At 41.5% G+C, this 9490-nt stretch overlaps 1 protein-coding gene and 1 pseudogene across 1 annotated transcript in view; both read left to right on the top strand.

Moving 5' to 3' along the window:
* Bag4 (BAG cochaperone 4) overlaps nucleotides 1–9490 on the top strand; it is a gene marked incomplete at its 5' end in the record, with an annotated part of 42274 nt that overhangs the window by 6117 nt on the left and 26667 nt on the right. The gene's annotated exons all lie outside the window — the stretch shown is intronic.
* The window catches only part of LOC104848869, a 3242-nt pseudogene continuing 2637 nt past the window's right edge, over nucleotides 8886–9490 (top strand).

The following is a 9490-nucleotide window of genomic DNA, read 5'->3' as shown; positions in this document are numbered from 1 at the left end:
TGTTTCTTTTCTCTTACTGCTTGTAGTATTTTGTTCTTCTGTTGGGTTTCTGGGATCTTGATTATTATATGTCTAGGTGTAGATTTTTTTTGATTGTAGCTAATTGGGGTCCTATATGCCTCAGTTATCAGAATGTCAAATTCTTCCCCTCTGTTTGGGAAGTTTTCAGTCATGAATTCTGCAAACAGCTTTTTAAAGTCATTTGTATTTTCTCCTGCTACTTCATGTATTCCTATCAGTCTTATGTTATTCTTCTTTGCATCATCTAGGAGTTGTTGGATTGATTTCTCATGATCCCTTACTGTTTTTAAGAGACCTCTCTTTTCATGGTCACTGACTGCAATCTTATCTTCTATATCTGAGAGCCTATCTTCGCATTCTTTTATTCTATTGCGTACATTTTCAATAGAGTGTTTAATCTCCTGGATATCTGTTTGAATCTGTTTTATGGATTCCATTTCTTTCCTATGTTGGGCGTTTATTTTTTCCATTTCTTTCTTATGCTGGGCCTTCATGGCTTCTATCATGGTCCTGAGCTCATCTGTTTTTTGTCAGTTTCTGCTCTAGAGTCTCACATCATGACTTCCATTTTGCTCACTATCTCTATGGTTATCTGGGAAATTATTTCTGTTTTGAATTTTTCTAGAGCCTGATTGATCTGTTTTGTTACTTCCTGTGCTTTGAGTTCAGGGTGTCCTGGTGGTTCACTATCGGCCTTTTCATCCTCATTTGCCCTACTGTTTGCCATTGGTGAACTGGAAGTCTGTCCTAGTGTCTTGCTTAAGTGTTTTCTCATTTTTTATTTTTGTTGTCAAACTGTCCTTGATTTAATCTCTGGATTATCACCCAAATCTTCCTGATATAGTTGCGCCCTAGCTTCTGTGTCTCTAACGACCCACAGACATTCTCATCTTCATAACATCAGAGAAAACAGCTCATCAAATCAACTGCAATGCTTTATCCCAACTGATACAATCAGCAACACATTAAGATTAAGCACAACTTGGACACTGACCACCTGTGGTAGTCACTAGTCTATCACCCTTAAATCATTTGAATTAAACTGAAATCACGAAGCAGTCCAGAACATGTCTGCAATGAAGAAACTTTTCAATATAGTATATTTACCATTTAATGGCTCAGACAGAGCAAGGATGCAAGACCCCTGATCTCAGTTAGCTGATGGCTGAACCCCGTGACGCTGACTGACCTCGGGCTGCAAGGCCCAGATTGAGTTTCCCAACCTTCTGAATGGTTGAACTCCACAACGTCCTATTACAGGTTTCCCACGCCCTTTCTTTAAAGATGTTCAAAGTTGGGAACTCAGAAAAATACCCTGCATGACCACCTCTGCCTCTGCAGAGTGGGTCCAAAGACTGGCACCGTCAGGAGGTCTGAGAGTGCGTGTGTCTGTGTGGGGGTGTGGGGGTTCAGGGGCGCCCGTGCGGCTACCTTCCTGGCACTGGAGCCATGGCGGCTGGGGCGGGAGCAGGCGTATCTCTCCTTCCCGCGGTGGATCTGGGCCCAGGCTACCTCCTGGCGCTTGAGCGATGGCTGGCTTAAAAGATATTTTCAGAGATGAAATTAGAAGGCTCCTTGGAAGTGGGGTGTGGGAAAAGATGATTCTGAGGTTTTAGTATTTCACATAATAGGAATAAAACGGAGGAACAAGTTTTTATGGGAAAATACTGATTTAGTTTTTGTACCAGAAAAAAGTAATGATTGGTTAAGAGAAGAGCCTTAAAAAATACAAAGACTTGGCAAAGAGCTGTGTGCTGCCTTTATTTCCTTTCCGTAGGAAGCCAGTTAGCGTGGTTACTGTGTGCAAGCTCTGGATGCAATACGTGGACTTGATTAGAGAGAAACTTACAATTTTCTGATTTTGCTTTGCTTTTTATTGTTGAATTGTAGTCTTTGTGGCGGTGAGGAATTGCCTGTGGGAAGGGAATGAGAAGGGTGGAACTCCTGAGGGAGGTGGGGATGGAGGTAACGATTGAGGTGAGAGACTGGGGCAGGGAAAGGGCACTGAGAAGACAGGGAGACAGGGTTAAGAATTGTGGGAGAGGGCGGGGATTTAGCTCAGTGGTGCCACTGCCTGCCTCGCTGCACAAGGTCCAGAGCTCCATCCCCATACCAAAAAAAAAAAAACTGTGGGAGAGTCAGGAGGGCTACACAGTCCAAACCAAACATGGACAAAGTTATTTTGGAGGTGATATGAGAACCAAAAAGAGCTGTTGGATTTGACAATTTAAAAGATGGTGGTTTTAGGATGGGAGTTTAAAATAGTATTAAAGTAATGAATGGGAGATTTGGAGGAGGTGGCAGCTGTTGTAAACTATAGCCAGAAGTTTTTCTTTTTCCCTGGTTCTGGGCATTGGACCCATGACCTTCACACTGAGCTATATCTGTAAACTTTTTTGTTTTGTTTTTTAAATTTTTAATTTTGAGACAGGTATTGGTAAATTTCCCAGGCTGCACTCAAATTTGTAATCCTCCTGCCTCAGCCTCCCAGAGTGTTGGGATTATAGGCACGGCCCCCCCGCCCCGTGCTTGCCACACCCAGAAGATTTTTAGGTGGTGAGAAAGTTATTGCTTGACTGAACTGAGATTCAGGGGAACAGTTTTTATGATTAGGTGGCTTGAATATACTTATAAGCAAAGGAGAATGAGCTAGTAGATTTGGAAAAAAGATAGGGACAAAAGGCTAGATGATGGCTTTTTATAAAGAAGTGAGGAAAAAAATGGAACTATATCTTTGTAAATGACATGGTTTTGTACACAGGGAAGAAAATCCTGAAATATGTATATAATTAGAAAATCCACGAAAAACTTAGAATTAATAAGCAAGTTTGGAAAGGTTCGGGATGCAGGGCCAATATACAAAAATCATTTGTGTATCCATACATTAGCAAAGAAAAATCCAAAAATAAAATTGAGGGAACAGTACACTTATAGCTTCAAGGAAGAAAAAAAAACAGCAAAATACTTAAGATAATTTTTTTTCCAGTACCAGGGATTGAACTCAGAACCTTGTTCTTGTGAGGCAGGTGCAGCACCACTGAGCTAAAAACCTACTTAGAGATAAATTTGACAAAAGAAATGTAGGGAGATTTTGGCTTGTGGCTGTGGAAATGTCCATTCCTGGACTGTAGCAGTACTTTTGTCCCCAGCAGCAACTGTCCATGGCTGCCAAGATAGAAACCTGCCCTGGGTGGAAAGATACTGGCTTTTTGTTTCCTTTTGAGACAGGATCTCCCTATGTAGTTCGAGCTCGCCTCAAATTTACAGAGATCCTCCTGCCTCAGCTTCCTGAGTGCTAGGATTATAGGTATGTGCCACCACACTGGGCTGAAAAGTACTGGCCATTGACACTCAGTAATCTCTTTCTCTCAGGACATCTTGAGTACCATTTAGAAATTTGTGAGTGAAAACTACGTGTTTCATCTACTCCCCCTACCCTAGCAACTCATTGTTTTGCTAAGGCTGGAACTCCTGGACTCAAGTGATCCTCCTGCCTCAGCCACCCAAATAGTAGGGATCACTATAACTGATTTGAATATACCTGCTTTTCTGTGGTCCTCTAGGGACAGGGAAAACACCCATCATCCTACTTAGTGATGGCAAACCTTTTGGACTAAATGCAACCCAAAACCCACTTATTATCACAAAGTGCCAGCACTGCAGTTAAACCTGAATACTGTTTGTTTTGTGAGACAGTCTTGCTATGCTGTAGCCCCAGCTCACCTTAAACATGAGTTCAAGCCATCCTCCTGCCTGAGCCTCCCCCGAGTAAACCTGAATACTCAGGATTTAGTTTAGAAGAAAGCAACTCGTGTGTTAACGTCTTCTGTTTTAAAAGAAAAACACAACATGTATACCATAGGTGTGCCACCGCTATAGCCTGTAATGAAGAAGAATTTGTTTCTGATAACTGAGGAATACGCTGTTGTTCAGGAACCAATATTGAGCTTTGCCAGCACAAGTGTAGTGTTTCAGACAGGCTTTAGTTGAGCTTGGTGGTGCACGCCTCGCCTGTAGTCCCAGCACTTGGGAGGCTGAGGCAGCTTGGGCTACGTGGCGAGTGCACGGCTGGCCTAGATGGCACAGTGACAGAGGGTGGCAGGGAAAGAAAGCCCTTAAACTAGTAATCCTTGATGAGTCTGGAGGCCGTGACTCAGAGTGCCCGGCGGGCTTTGAGTAACTGAGAAATGCACTGAAAATAGCTTTGGCTTCATTTCTGTCTGTCAGAGGTCATCTCCGCCTTGCAGTTTCGGGGTCTGAGTTTCTCATTTGGTCTTCTGGCTGCTGGCTCCCACCTGGAGCTCGTTGTTAAAGGAAGAGGAAGTAGATGTAAGTGAAGATGGGATGAGGACGCAGCATGCGCTTCCAACCTCTACAGGCTCCAGTGTGGCCTTTGGAAAAGTGACAAGAGAGACTCTTGCATGAGGCATCTGCTCAAGTCAGAATCTGCTAACAGTCTGGACTGGTTATACTTCAAAATAACTAGAAGAGTATAAAGTCCCGACACACAGAAATGATAAATTATCCTCTGATCATGTACATTGTGTACATGTGCCAAATTATGCTGTGCCTCATACGTATGTACAAATGCTGTGTGTCAGTTAAAATGTACAGAAATAGCATGATGCTGAAAAACGAAGTGATTGGCATTGCATGGTGCCTGTCAGGTAAGCTTGTTTGTGCACAAAGTTACTTTCCGCTATATTTGAATACATTCACTGACCGAAAAGGCAGACAGGCTTGATGTTGGCACCCACGAAAGCATTCAGCTTAGATCCCTCGCTGCTGCTTCTCAAGTCCCTAGAGACCCAAGTGTTGCGGAGGTCTAGAGGCCGAGGCTGTTCATTGCCATTCTCGGGCTCAGCAGTATTGGAGAGCAAAGTGCTCAGATGAGCTGCAGCCTGGGGCCTCGTGATAAAGTCACGGTCACCCCTGCTCGTGAGGAACTCCGAGGAGGTCAGCTGTGTGGACATCCAGAGCATATGCTTCAAGGGTGCTGTGTTTGTGGTTGCTTAGAGAAGGGTGTACAAGACAGTTACTGTACAACACACAAGTGTCTTACTGTACTGACCACTTTCCTTTTATGGGGGAACCCCTTTATTCAGCTTTAAGTCTTTTACCTTCATTTGGATGGGCGGAACATAATGCTTTTTCTTACCCTCTACAGGGCTTTCACACTGAGCTACATCCCCAGCTCTTTGTTTTTTTTTTTTTTTTTTTTTTTTTTTTTTTTTTTTTTTTTTTTTTCATTTTTTTTTTTTTGGTCCTGTTTACCAAACTCAGGACCTACTGCTTGTGAGGCAGACACAGTGCTCCTGAGCTAAATTCCTGGCTCCCCAGCTCTTTTTTTTGACAATGTCTCACTGAATTGATAAATTGCAGGGCTGAGCTTGAGTCTAGCAATCCTCCTGTCTCAGCTTCACAGAGTGCTAGAATTAAAGGCACATGCTGCCATATCTAGCTTTCAAATGTAATGTTTGTATTTTTTCTCTTTTTTCGTGGTAGCGGGGATCGAACTCAGGTCCTGGCGCTTGCAAGGCAGGCCACTGAACCACTGAGCTAAATCCCCAGCCCTCAAATCTAATGTGGTGCAAGTGTCTTCCAACTCAAGTTGGAAATTCATAAATTTCATCTTTGGCACTGTCTCTCTATCTAAAAGTTTTCTTTTTTGTTTTTGTTTTTGTTTTTTGGGGATATTGGGGATTGAACTCAGGACCTTCCACTTGCAAGACAGGTGGTGGCAGCCCATCTACCTCAAGTTTTTAAGATGGGCTGAATTCTATTACAACTGATAATATTTTTTTAAATTGAAGAGTTATCAGCAGGTTCCTAATTGTAGTGTAGATAGTAAAAAAAGTAATTTAAAATAGGACACAGCTGTCTTTTAGATTATGACATCAGGAACTAGAGATTGTACATAACTCACTTGTTTAATGCAAGGAGAACATGTCAGATTAGGCTTGACTCTTAAAAACTGCTAAGAATATTGAAGAGGGCCAGGGATGTTGCTCAGTGGCACCACACCTGCCTTGAAAGTGCAAGGTTCTGAGTTTGTTCCCTGGTACCAAGAGGGGGAAAAAAAAAGAATATTGAACATTTTGTACAAAATTAGCAGTTTATATCAATTATTCTGCACTTATGTTAATAAACTTTATATTAAAAATGAAGGGCTGGGGATTTTAGCTCAGTTGTGCCGCTGCCTGCCTAGCAAGCTGCAAGATCCCAAGTTTGATCCCCAGTACCAAAAATAAAAATAAAAAATAAAAAAATCCCATGAGCCTTTTTGCCAAAATGGAGAAGCTAATCCTAAAATTCATATGTAAATGCAAAGCCCCCAGAGTTGCCAAAACAGTCTTGAAAAAAAAGAAAATTGGTGAACTCATACTTTCTACTTTTGAAATTTATCTGTGTGTGTGTGTGTGTGTGTGTGTGTGTGCTCGCGTGCGTGCGTGTGCCAGGGATTGAAATCAGGAACTTGTGCTACTTTAAGGCAGGTGCGGTGCCATTGAGCCAAATCCCCAGCCCCATAGTTTAAAAATGTATTACAAAGCCAGAGATTACAACAGTATTGTACTGGCATAAAAATAGATATATAGATTATGGAATAGAATTGAGAGTCCACAGACATATTTTTGTTTCTATGGTCAATTAATTTTTCAGTAAGGATGCCAAGAATTTTCAACGGGAAGAACGAATAGTCTTAAGAAAATAGGTTGCCATTATACCTAAAGAGGCACAGCCAAAAGAATGGAGTTGGGATCTTACTTCACAACATATACAAATTACTCAAAATGGATCGTAGACTCAAATGTAAAAGCACAAATTGTAAAACTTGTACAGGGGTGAAATCTTCATTACTGTGGTTTTGGGAATAGTTTCTTTGATGCAATGTCAAAAGAATGAGCAACAGAAAAAGTACGTAAAGTGGACTTTCAAAATTAAACACTTGTAGCCAGGAGGTTTAGAACTCAACAATGAAAAGATGCCCTTTTAAGACATGGCCGAACATCTTAGACATTTCTGTAGAGGATATGCATTCTAGTCATTCTTCAGGTCTAAGTCCTTCTTCAAATATGTGATTTGTAAATATTTTCTCCCTTTTCACTTTCTTGATAGTGTCCTTTGACATACAAGGTTTTTGTTGTTTGTTTTGTTTTTTGGCTTTTTTGAAACAGGGTTTTGCTTTGTGGTGCAGGCTGGCCTTGAACTCGCTATGTAGCCCCAGCTGGCCTTGAACTTGCAGAGATCCTCCCCACTTCACCCTCCTGACTATTGGAATTATAGTCATGCACTATGATACCCAGCTCAACAAACTGGAACATTTATACATTGTTGATAGGGATGTACATTCCAAAAATTTTATTATTTTCCCAAATTCTTTAATTTAGTGTTGCCATATGACCCAGCTGTTCTCCTAGGGTATATACCGAAAAGAAACAAATACATATTCATGACAATTTATAGCAGCAGTCTAAATATCTATTAGCTGATGAGTGAAGGGATGGGAGGTGTAGGTCAATAGCAGAATGCATGCTTTACATGCTTAAGGCCCTGGTTTTAGTCTGCAGGACCAAAAAAAAAAAAAAACGAAGGAAGGAAGGAAGGGAGGGTATTTGCACACAGTGGAATATTACTTGACTACACAAATGAATGAAGTATGTACTGATACATTTAATAACATAGTTGAAGTTTAAAAACATTGTGGTGGAGCTGGGCATGGTGGCGCACACCTGTAATCCCAGCACTCAGGAGGCCAAGGCAGGAAGATCGTTGTGAGTTCAAGACCAGCCTGGGCTACATAGTGAGTTCCAGGTCAGTCTCAACTATATAGTGAGACCCTGTCTCAACCAAAACCAAAACCAAAACATTGTGGTGAAGGGCCAGTGATTTAGCTCAGGATAATGCAGTGCCTGCCTGGCAAGAGCAAGGTCCTGAGTTCAATTCTCAGTACCGGGAAAAACAAACAAACAAAAAAAACATTGTGGTGGATGAAAGCAACCAGTAACAAGATACTAGTAAATGTTCCCATTGGTCTGAAATTTCCAGAATAGACAGATCTGTGATATAGAAAGACTAGTGGTGTAGGACTGGAGGGAAGGGAGCTAGGCGGGTATAGCTGAAGGTATAGTGTTTCTCGAGGTGTTGAAAATGTTCTAGAGTTGATTGTAGAGACGATTGCATGTATCTATGATAATACTAAAAACCACCGACCTGTACATGTTATTTGCAGTGCTGGGTATCAAACCCAGGACTTCATGGACTTGAATAGTTTTAATAAGCAAATTATGTGGTAGTGAGTTATAGCTCAGTACCTGCTCCTCCTGCCCATGCTGAGCATTGAACCCAGGGCCTTGCACATGCTAAGTACTCATCTAACACTGAATGTACGAGCCCAGTACATCTTTCCATGAAGATAAGATTGCTAGTCAGAATACAGTAATGCATTTAGTTTTCACTTATGTACAGTTTTCCTTGTCCTGAAAAGAGTGCATTCTGTGGAGAATGTTTTGTCAGAATAATATGATTTAAATCACTTGAAATATTTTTTTCTTTATGGTTATGTTAACACCTTGTTTAGTTCATGCATTGTCTTTTCCTATAGTTAGAAAACAAAACAAGCTGGGCATGGTGATGCATCTGAGAAATCTCAGCACTTAGGAGGCTGAGGTCGGAGGAGCAACAAAAGTTCCAGGCCAACCTGAACCACATAGTGAGACCCTGTCTCAAAACAACAAACAAAAAACAGCAGCGGTATCTTTCCAGGATTTCAGTAGCTGTGTGCTCCACAACCCCCTGCAGTGGTTCTCCAGGTGTGTCCTCATCCTGCGTGGGTTTGAGCTGCAGTCACAGCTCCTTTGTGGAATATGGCGGAGGTGGAGGTAGAGGCTCAGGGCACACATGTTGAGGCAGAAGCTCAGAGGTTACAGCATTCCCAGTACTTCCTAAATCCCACATTTGTATGTTTTGCGAAAATGTCTGAATTGGTTTTTTGGGTTTTTTTGTTTTGTTTTGTTTTGTTTTGTTTTTTGAGACAGGGTCTCTCTGTGTAGTTGAGACTGACCTGGAACTCACTATGTAGCCAAGGCTGACCTCAAACTTCTGCCTCAGCCTCCCGAGTGCTGGGATTACAGGCGTGCGCCACCACACCTGGTGTTTGTCACACTGTTTAAAGTATCTTTCAATACTGTATTTGTTTAGTCTCCAAGGTAGCTTTGTTTTCTAATGGAGATAATCTGTGATACTAGGAGAAACAGATGATAAATGAAAGAGTAGATATAATTGAAGGAGGAAAGTTCTTAAAGGGAGAAGAGATTAAGTGGCCAGAGAAATGGAGGAGTTGGCCTTTAATAGGAGCAGGGTAGTTCATTCATGCTTTGTGGAAAAACAAGAACAGATGTGGGAAAATTGGTAGATTTAGTACATGCAAAGATAGAATTTTTGTGTGACTTTTTTTTTTTTTTTTTTTTTT

Source organism: Fukomys damarensis, unplaced genomic scaffold, assembly GCF_012274545.1.
Source record: "Fukomys damarensis isolate Sample0158 unplaced genomic scaffold, DMR_v1.0_HiC HiC_scaffold_18, whole genome shotgun sequence".
In the NCBI taxonomy this organism is placed as follows: domain Eukaryota; kingdom Metazoa; phylum Chordata; class Mammalia; order Rodentia; family Bathyergidae; genus Fukomys; species Fukomys damarensis.
This window is presented reverse-complemented; position numbering and strand designations above follow the sequence as displayed.